Genomic DNA, 11,227 nt, shown 5'->3' on the forward strand with positions numbered 1-11,227 from the left:
TGCAGCGTGCTAGATGCTTTTACTAAAAATACACCTGACGTCAAGGGGTGGTAGGCTTTTGTCTTATCTGTAGCTGGATGCAGTGTTGCTACAATGAGTCTTTGCCTGAGTTGGATTGGCACCTTTGGGCATCCAGGTTAAAAATCAAGAAGCCTCACCACCTTTAATCACGATTAGGTAAGTTTGTCTCTCAGCACAGATTGTGAATGTGGTGTTTGTTTTCACTTTTTCTTTTATCCCAGGCTTGATTTCTGTAGGAATAACTACAGAAATAGCTATTTATAAAGATACTTAAACTGGGTTAAGCACATCTAGCTCTATTTATAATGCTTTAATAATTAATGAAAGATAATTTAATTCCTCGGCAAGCTGCAGTCAGGCTATGATGGGAATCACATCGTTAGAAACGCTGCATCGAGTGGAAACAGAAAACACTGATGGGAAAAAAAGCGAAATTAGATCATCCAAAAAGGACAACGCTTTAGCGTCCGTCTGTTTGGACGTTTTTAGAACCACTCTGGTGTCGAGGCTGAGGAAACCTTTGCGGCAGCTTACCCTAAAAAACCTGTTAATAAATAAATAAATAAAGATATTTTTGGGGGGAAAAAACAGCTGACAAGCTGGACAGAAGAAAGGATAGGTTTCAACAGATCCCAGCCTTCTTTCACTGGAACATATGAAGAGGAAAACAAAGAGTGAAGAGGATGACGAGGAAAGGCAGTGGCTTCAAAGTGGGCTACAGTGTTGCAAAGCCAACAAATGGCGTGAAAGCACACTCGACTTGCACGGATACACATGAGACCCAGTATCACAAGCCACAACACATAACCAGGCGCGGGTATGAACAGAGGGAGGGTGTTTGTGTGAAGGGGGGGATGAAGCAGTGGGGAGAGCATGAGGAGATGCAATCCCTCCCACCCACTCCTCTGGCAACGTCGGTATCCTCGGTACCATTTGTTTGTCGTCTTAAACTGGCAGAGAGCTCAGGAAGCCAGGGTCTTACATAAACCCTACCCAGTATGGCTCTTTGCTGGGGAACTGATCCCTCCCAAAACCCTCATTGTTATTCTCTCATGATGCCGAGGGATCTGCCGAGCACCCACAGCCAAACCTACAGCAGGACTGAGTGGGAGGTTGGGGTGCTGTGTTTACATGTGTGCTCTGTCAGGGGGGACTGAGCTAACTGTACACACAGGATTACAGACGGAGTACAACTTTTAAAGCTGAAATGTCACTCATTTATTGAGGACGTGGTCATCGTTTTTCCCTCAACTTCAAATCGCTACACAGGGGGCAAAAAAAATCTTGTTCATTAATCCTTCCAGGTCTGTTACATTGCTGACTTTGCGCGATCATAATCGCTTAAAAGACTCCATGAGACAGGTCTTCTTTGTCAAATTGAATTTCCTCTCCACTATCACCAAGTGGCAGATATTCATCAAGGGGAAAGGGGGAGAAAAAGATTTCAAAAGGTACAATATAATAGGCTCGAACACACTTCCAGGGATGTCCACATTCTCCTACGTGTGGAGATTACACTCTGCAGCCACGGAGCTGCTGACTCTGTCAGGGGTTTGATTTAAATGTCCAAGGTAGAGCTTGATCAAAACATGTCCTTTTTCAGTCTGATCAAAGACAATATGGCCGCTGGGGTCTATGAAATCCATGCTGTGCACTCTCAACCTCTGTATTTACAGAACAGAGCTCAACTTCATTCAATAAAATATGCATAAAGCACGAGCTGCCTCATGTGATTGCCTCATCTCCGGCAGCTATTCAAGAATTTTCTCTAGGATTTTTTGGGAAATTCACGTATAGAGTTGAAATATCTATTTAGTCAAATTTGGGAAGTGGACTTTACGGGATCTCTATATTTGCCGTGGCTCTGCATATTCTTACATTACACTCGGGCTGTTCTTTAGCTGGCTGTAAAATACTATTAATAAATTATATGCTGTGGATACAAGCCTCACTGATCCTACCACAGTGGTTGGACTATTTCATATCCAATATGAAGATTTTTTTTTTTTATCTTAAGGTACCTGAGACAGTTTTCCCCCCCTATAAAAACCAAATAAAGACTTTTCTAAAACTAAACCCCTAAAAAGTTTAACTTGTTTCCTCTCTTCAGCAAAACAATAATGTGGAGCCCATCACGGTGTGCAGAAGAAATATTGTTCACAGTGACCTCCAAGTGACTACCGGAATGGGTTCAAGGTATGAATATAAAAATCTAATAGTGTGAATCTGAGGCTGCTGGGACAACTGAGATTTCTTCTATTTGCAGCTAAGGCTTCATCAAAGTATCCTTTATAAGGTGCATTTTTGTCAGCCTTTCTTTTTTCTCATTACTGACCTGAAAGGACAGTAAGAGAAAAAAAAAGTTGGCATCGGTGTTGGAAAAAAAAAGAAAGAGAGATTGGAAAGTGTCTGGAATCATAATCAAGTCTGGGATGTACACAGAGAAAATGAATCTTATCTTTAGGTCAGAGGCGGATGATCTGACAAAGAAGCCCACAAGCTGCCACTCGAGTTCACTTTCCACTTCTGCTACTTTCTTTTTGTTTTTTCCAAATGCTTTGATTCGCTCTACCCTTTCCCATGGTGGAAGTCCCTTGGATAGCAACCGAGTAGGTCTAATTGATTTCTCTTGTTCATGTCGGGTAGAGGCAGCAGCATCGAACTGTGCAGAGTACCCTGGCTCCAGCTTGCCTGCATTATTCCTTTCTGTTTTCTTCTTTGCCTTCATATCCCAGTAGACTATAAGGCCAATATTCAACATACCAGTGCCCTCTAAACTCTCACAAGATGCCAGATGGCTGAGGTATGCCAAAGCAATCGCATGTATGGAGGTAAAATAACACCTTGGCGCTGTACACGTGGCTTACATAAAGGTCAGGCTGTAAGATTACACTGGCGTTTATGCTTCTGAAATCACACCAAGTCGTTATCGCAGCTAGACGCTATCGTGCCGAAATAACTAGCGGTAAAGGCGATGATATCATGAATGCCCATTCAGCCGACTCCAGTGCAGCAGCTTTGCAGAAAATAGTAGCTTTGTAGAATTATTCCAATTATTCATATTTCATTACTATAATATATTGATTTTTTCCCGACAATTAAACAAAAACAAGCCTGCAGTTCCAATTGCTTTTGCATTTCTTTGCATGACATTCAGGAATCCTCGCATTCACCCTACTTCAACAGGGATTGTGACTTAAGGCAGCACATCTATAACATTTTCCTCTTGCCTTTGTCTTTGGTCGGTATCCATCAGTTTTGTCACTTCCTGCCATGTCAGGGGAGCAAGAAGGCAATGCTTTTCTATTTAATATTTTTGTCTGTTTGTTTTTTCAATTTTAACAGCACAATGCAGACCAGATTTTCCTTCTACAACAACAATACAGCCGACAGTCGAGCAGGGAAGAAAAACATCCACCAAAACGTTGGCGGCTGAGATGAATTTCTAATCACGCATGATTGAGCTTGGATTAGAAGCACTGCTAGAGAAATTAGGTAACAGCAAATTTACAACAAAAGCGCTCTAACCGAACAGTGTTTTCTGCTGGTTCAAGATCAAGACAGCCAAGTCAAATTAAAGCTCAGCAGAAATACAAGGAGCATCATCTCACAGATAGCATAACTGCCATCATATGGTTGTATAAAGAATACTTAGCACTGCTAATGCATCATGAACCATCCCTGAATAATTCATTGAAATGCCATGAAATTTACATATTACAGAATTGCATTTGTGTAGGTCAAAAATATGACACCCTTCAGTACTGCGCGGAATACTGTGGACTAGCCAAAGATTTGCATCACCAATGGTGGAAGAAATTAAAGGCAACTTTATTGACAGATCACATGGCGGTATAGAGCTTGCATCATCTTTTAATAGAGGTGCTGAATTTAAGCTTCATCTTAAATCATGTATTACCAGAAAGTGGTGGCTGTCATATATGAGTAATTAATGCTACAGTTAGCAAAAAATAATTTAAAAAAACCCATAATAAGTTTGATTAATGATCAATGAATTGTGCCTTTCCTGAATATAATTCCATCAGATGTTTGTCTGCTACAAACATCTGCTACATATAATCAGCAGCTTATGGTGGCTAATGCTAGCTGTTAGCATACATTAGCTACTTCTTCAGATAACACTGAGTCAGTAATGCATGTGTTGACGTATGCTTTGGCTATCAGTGTAGCCAAAGATTACATTACTCTGTCATGCTTCAGACTGTTATAAAAGATATCATATTTCTTGGACAGCTAACACTGAAAGCACCTATCATAAATTTACAGTCTTTTTAATATAATGTGCAATTTCAGCTAAATAAATAAATGAAAGAAAACAAGAGTAAATTCATCCTTTCCAGATCCTGAAAACTAGTTTTATTGCTTAAATAAACCTTTTATCTTTCAACTTAAACTGCTCTAAATTTAATCTAAAAATGATTTGCAGACAGAGAAAACCAAATTCACCTTTGAAAGCACAATAGCATGCTGTTTCATTTACTCGTTGTTAATTAGGTTAATCATTAACATGATATGCTTTTTCTCAGTTTATTACTAACAGTGATTTGCTACAATCTTACTTGTTTTGTTGCAGTACAGTAAGCAGCTTATGGTGGCTAATGCTAGCTGTTAGCATGCATTAGCTACTTCTTCAGATAACACTGAGTCAATGATTTGAACTGTTTGTCTTTTAATAATGCATGTGTTGACATATACTTTGGCAGTCAGTGTGCCCAGAGTTTTAAAAAGAAAGACTACATTACTCTGTCATGCTTCAGACTGTTATAAAATATATCTTATTTCTTCGACAGCTAACACTAGGAGCACTTATGCTAACTTTACAGTCTCCATAATATAACATGATATTTTTTTTCCTCAGTTTATTACTCGAAGCGATTTGCTACAGTCTTACTTGTTTACGTGCAGTATAATAAGCAGGTTATGATGGCTAATGCTAGCTAACGGCACATTTCATCTAACAACACTGTCCATTCAACAGTTTTCTTCCTTTTTCCTCTTACACAGTCTGGTTCAGGGTGCAAAGTTGGAAAAACATTACGATACATGACCATGCATCAGATAGCTGCTGCTACTGCAAACACACACACACACACACACACACACAAAAACATGTTGTATAACCAAGAACAGGTCTTGCACAGGCCAAGGACATCTTTTGAAACTTTACAGTATCTTCACAATAATATGTAATTTTGCCAGGAAAACAGATCTGTACATTCCCTTGTAGACTTCAGACTCAGTGTTTTTTGTTGGCGTGTTATGATGCAAACTTGTAGTCATTAATCAAGGCTTACTGGGCTCTAACCTGGAGAAGGCAAATATTGATTGCTCTCAGATAAGACTTGACATGTGGTTACCCAGCTATCATCTGTGCCACTTATATAACATCAGTCTATCCTGATCACTTGTAATGCCTTTTTTTAATTTATTTTTTTATTGTTTAACATTAACTTCAATATCAACGCTGGGCTTTTAAATTAAAATGTGACCAGCGTGAAGAAAGAAAAGGATTAATAAACCGCTCTTAATTGGATAACATGAGCAATCTGCAACGGCTCACCTTCCTACTGTATCACATACATCAGACTTAATAGCACTGACATCTCCTGCACGAGGCAAAAGTTGTTGTTTAACAACTTAATGAGTGTCTGATTTATGACTGGAGCCCGGTGTCTGATAAATAAACAGCACAGGTGAGAGGGTTTCATCTCACAGAGCGTTTTCTAATCAACAGCTAAGAAGAGACGAAACATTTAAGGTTGTACTTGTGTGCATTGGGCCTGCGAATAAATGTGTCCGAGTGTGCCGGCTTGCTGAAGTGAATTCCACTCATCATTCAATTCTTCCAGAGTGTGCATGAAATAACTGATTAGTTGCATATATCAAATTCCTAAATCTCCAATATTTCATGTACGTATTGAAATATCATCAAGGAAGCGCAAAAGGTCAATACACACACTGTCGGGGAGGGAGTGGGGGATAAATATCATCCTGTTCTTATTAACAGTCATGTGACAAACCACATCTGAGACTGTGTGACGCGCATATTCGCGCACATCCACGCGGGGAATGGGTTTGTATTGTCATGTGGCCGTGTGTGAATCTCAATGAGATGCATTTTGTGCCAAGTAGCCAAGGGAGTTGTTAAATGTGACGGCATCAGAACATCCAGTTTCGGAGAGGCTGTGTCCATGAAGGGACAGCGACACCCTCGTGAGTGAGAAGCTCGCTCTGCAAGAGACGTGGAACTTTGGCAGCCCATGCATCAGCTAGCACAAAATGAAGCCTGCCTCATCCAAGAGCATTAAGATGCGGATAAATAAATAAAACATTGCCACCATGAGAGGAGAGGCAATGTGACAGCGGGATTTTTTTTTTTTTTTTGTGCTTGCTTTCATGTTGGCAGGCGCAGGCATTTTATTTTGGGATGAATCAAAATTTCCTGAAAACGCCTGCGCCAGGTGTATCTAATTATCTGACAGTGCATCCTCATTATAAAACGGCCCCTGGGAGCCGGGCGTTCGGCTTGCCGAGCCTTGGACCGCAATCAAGGTGCTCCTAACAGCAAGCGCACGAAGATAATATAGACACTACGTTTCCATAGATGTACTGAGCCCACTTTTTTTTCTTTTTTTTTGCAGAGAACTAGCCAGTGTTTGCACTTTCACGATACTGTGTATGCCCGTTTTCTTTAAAAATCCATATATACCTACACGAATGCTGTAGTTTTGCTTGTTTGCGGCACATCCATGTGACAAACACGTGTCAGTACAGTTAGACAGTCTGAGGAATGAAAGGAAAAACAGCTATACATGTATTAGCAGCTGTTATGACAGCCCCTTGCTGTCTCAGCCATGCCCTGATTATGTCACCTGGATGAAGTTTATAAACCATAATTACAGCTTATTCCTGATTCTCTCCAGGGACGTGCAAGCAGGCAAAAGGAAAAGTGGGTGTGTTGTCAACACGGTCACACTAGAGCAAACTATGTTAGGGCATAATTAATGAGAGAAAAGGATCTGCAGAAGTGGCAGAAGTGCAGCTCTGTAGCTGGCAACGCTGGATGCTGATCTGGTGGGGGGGGTCACCGTGGAGGACGCAACTGTGAGCAAGCCCACCTGTCTTTCTCCTGCTTATGATTTCCGGCCACAGCTTAAATCCCATCCAGCAGTGATTGATGTGGGCTTGGCGAGTGGGTCTGGGAGCATCACTCAAAGGCAAGATGGAGGAAAAGCTGCGGAATGTTTCCAGTTTATGAAGTGATGATGGCGAGGGAGGAGGGAGGGAGGGGGCAATCTTACCTAGGACTAATCTGTGGAAAGCTTTGCAGCAAATGATTCAAATCCGCTTTATGCTCAAATGTGTGTTTACTCACAGGGACACCTGAGCTGCGTGACCACTGACTTTCAGCATTACTTTTTCCCATATTGCAATTTGCTGGTCATCTAAAGAGGGTGTGAGCACTTCACCTGATGTTCCTTCTAGATTTGGCAACATTATTACCTTCATATAATTACTTCTACTAGAGATGTTTTTTAATGATAATACGTGATTACCTTCTAATTTGAACTGGTTTAAGAAAGAAAGACACAAATATTTAAACTGACAGATCATTAGGGATTAGAATAATGATAAGCAACCCTTAATTACATTCCAAACTAGGATGAGTAAAGTCTTTTTTCAATAAAGCAGCTTAATATTAAGACAAACTCATCTGCATGAATAAAAACTGTGTTGCTGAGCCACATTAGTGCCTTTTTTATGCGTTACATTTTAGTGGACCCTGTGTCACAGTTTCCTCTGCTTACCCATTTAGTTCCTTTTGAAACGCAACAGTATCTCTTGCACTGCCTCATGACTGGCAGACCGTAATGCTATTACCTCTCCTTGATGGTCATGCTCACTTAGCCCCCTGTCACTCTACACTAGCCAGCGAAGACACATCTCTCTGACTGGCTGTCCTTGCCCTCATTTGCGAATGCTTCTCTTTGCTACAAAATACCGAGGAACCACAAACTTTTCACTTCATTATCTTGCTTTTTAGAGGCTTTCCACTTTTCTTTTTTTCCCTCGGGCTGCAAAGTATGAGTGCAAATCACGGGTAATTGGCTATATATGAATCACTTGTCAGTAGTAGTCTGAAAAAAAGAAAAACTCTTTAACGCAGGAAAGGGATCGCATAAATTATGGAACGCCCAAATCAGGCAGCGATGGAGGGAGGAAATAAAAAAATAAAAAAACAAAACAAAAAACACAGGTATGTGCTGACACACTACTGCGCATGAGCCACTGTCAGTCACCAGTCAAATCTGGCATCAAAGCCTGTCAGATAACAGCAGCAAAATGGGTAAACTGGGTGAGTCACAGCCCACCCACCGGCTACACCACCTGAGTCAGGAGCTCTTGGGCACGCATCAACGCGCGCGCACACACGCACGCACGCATGCATTCATAGATAGACTAAGCAAATCGTCTCAGTTTGCAGAAGCAAACATTACACCAAACTTTCTCAACACGTCCCACAACTATGGCACAGAATAACCCCCCCTTAACACACACGCACACATTTCCAGCTTGTTCATGCGTGCCCGCGCATCCTCCGGAGCGGGCAGAGCATCGTTCGGGGCAAAGATGGCTCTCTCCCCCTGTCTCTCTCTCTATTTCTATTTTGTGTGTCCGTGTGAGCGCAGTACGTGTTATAAATGTTGACGATATAAATTCTGTTAAATATCTCGCCGCCATCTGGAGTGTAACAGCGAGCGGCAGCCCGGTGCACGTTGCGTTTGCGCCACATTCTCCACAACATCCCTCCAAAGCAAAGATGTGCAAAAAATGAAATTTAAAAAAAAAAAACACCCCGGGCTCCTACTCACATCGCGGCACGACACAGAACTTGGAGCGGACACAGAAAAAAACGACACTTTATTCCACACATGGAAAACATGACGAGCCGCTCTCGGCTGCAATTGACAGAATACGAAAAGAAAAAGTACTACTTACTCTATACCCAGGCGGAAGAATGCAAAGCCCTCGCAACTGTAGATAAAAAAGGAAAATAAAAAAATGAGGGATGCGCTTCGTGTTGTTATTTTTCATTCAAAGAGACCAACTTAGTAATGGATAGCTGGGTGTCTTCTCAAACGTGAAGCCTTTTTTTTTTTTTAAATAAATGTATATGTACATATCTCTGTGTACAAAAATCTCCACTTACCATGGGCTGTCCGAATAAATTCCTTAGGAAATTCCAGAGGAGTCCCTTCTTTCTTCACTCAAAGTCAGAAAACAGCAATGCCTTTTTCTTATTCCAAAAACAGGCCCCCGAATGAACTGAAAGAGAGAAGAGACCGAAAAAAGGAAGAAGAAGAAGAAGCCACAACAAATTCCGTTAGAACCAGGAGTCCCCCCCTCCCCAACACCAACACCACCACCACCCAAAAAGTGTTGACCTAACATCTGTGAAGGAGAGCAAACAATAAAAAAAAGGCAACTCGCAATAAATTGGCGGAATGGACAGATGGTACCTGCTCTCTTTATCACTGCCGACAAAGACAATGAGAGCGGCAATAAGACGGGCACAAAACTGAGAGCTGAGCTTTCCTTAGGAAACGCAGTCCCGGCGTGCTGTCGGATTCTACGCGCGCGCGGGGGCACGCACGCACACACACACAGCTGCCGACGACGGCGGGAGCGAAAGCGAGAGAGGGAGGGAGGGGGGGGAGAGAGGAGACCTGGGATGCTGCGCTCCAAAGCTGCACTACGCAGTCTGGCCGCTTGATGGCCAGCTAGAAGAGCTGCTGAGACTGGGATGTTTCCCAGCACTGTGAAAAGCTGGAGCCAAGTGTATACCCTCATTATCAAATGTTTAAAAAAATCTCAGTGTTAATGTTAAGCTGCCATCTGAGCTACGAGCCCATCATTGTGCATGTTGTGCATTGACAGCTCTAAATTGTTCAAATAAACCCTGAAGCAGGGGCCTCACTTTAGTTCAGGAGCTACATTTAGCAACACAGATCACAAGCGGGTCAGCGAGGGAGACGCTTTACCAAACAGGCGACGCAACTTCTAAAATGTATTGCTGGTTTTTAAAGCATGCTGACGTTACATAACAATTTAACAGCATTACGTACCAACACAGTGGGGAAAAGCACCAAACTTTCAAAAGTAGAGTTTTTGTAAGTGAAAGATTCAAAACAGCAACAGTGTTTCAAACAACTTCCCCAGATTTAGAAAAATACTTTCCATCTAAGCTAACGCTATCATCACTAGATCAGGAGCAATTTATTTTACACTTTATTTGAATTAGACAAGTTTATTATGGTGCTTATGTCCTTGGGCACAGTTCAGGGGGACGATATTTTACTTTTATATGATGATAACCCGAGCATGATGGTGGCACAGTCCATCATCTGGGCAGGGCCCCATCTCTGCGTGGGTTCTCTCCAGAAGCTCCTGCGTCCTACCAGAGACATGCATTTAGCTTTTCTGTTAAATGGTGATTAGTAATTACTTGTAAATGTGAGTACAAGAGTTTTCTGCCTGTGTTTTAGCCCTGTAACAGGCTGGTGTTCTGTCCAGGGTGTACCCCCCCACATCAGCACCTGTGGCAGCTGCGATAGGCTCCAGCCCCACAGTCTTGAACTGAATAAGCAGAAGAAGAAGAACTGATATATGTTAATATTGCAGCTTTCATTGACTTTAGTGATTAGGATTTCACATTCAAAGAAAATAAGGACTTGCGATTTATCGTTATGTGCTGAACTAACAGTCATCTCAGGGGGGAAAAACATGCTTCCAATGGATGGATGGATAAGGAGTCTGGCAACACAGTGGCGTTTACTGAGAACTGGATCGTGCTGTAAGACTTGGTCTAAAAGTAGTTTTGACATGTTTTTGCCATGAAACTGGGTCAGCAATAAAATCCAGTGTTACTTACACTAAGTAAATTCAAGCCCACTGCAACTACTGTCATCTAGGAATAAGCACAAGTACAATTTTCCAAAGACAGTGTGGTGTTTGCTGTCAAAATACAACTGTTGGGTTAGTATACCTTTATAATGATGAACATTGTAAAGGTATACCTAATATATTTGGAGCCCGCCATTGGCTGGAAATCCATGCAGTGAAATGCTCCACAGATAGAAAATACAAATATATATTATGGAAAATACACATTTTTAATAGTATT

At 41.7% G+C, this 11,227-nt stretch overlaps 1 protein-coding gene across 26 annotated transcripts in view; it reads right to left on the reverse strand.

The window, feature by feature from the left end:
- Nucleotides 1–9,701, reverse strand: part of LOC102193494 (protein tyrosine phosphatase receptor type D) — a 398,348-nt gene extending 388,647 nt beyond the window's left edge. For 17 of the 26 annotated variants that reach the window (XM_005743019.2, XM_013913330.1, XM_005743018.2 and 14 more), the window contains exons 1-3: nucleotides 9,564–9,701; nucleotides 9,254–9,369; nucleotides 9,043–9,078 (exon numbers count right to left, since the gene is read on the reverse strand). The gene's annotated coding sequence lies outside the window, so the exon portion shown is untranslated. The remainder of the gene's footprint in view (nucleotides 1–9,042; nucleotides 9,079–9,253; nucleotides 9,370–9,563) is intronic. The other 9 variants (XM_005743028.2, XM_005743027.2, XM_005743023.2 and 6 more) reach the window with 3 other exon arrangements.
- Between the last annotated feature and the right edge of the window lie 1,526 nt (nucleotides 9,702–11,227).

This window comes from Pundamilia nyererei, unplaced genomic scaffold (assembly GCF_000239375.1).
Source record: "Pundamilia nyererei isolate P.nyererei 1_Seehausen unplaced genomic scaffold, PunNye1.0 scaffold00126, whole genome shotgun sequence".
NCBI lineage: Eukaryota > Metazoa > Chordata > Actinopteri > Cichliformes > Cichlidae > Pundamilia > Pundamilia nyererei.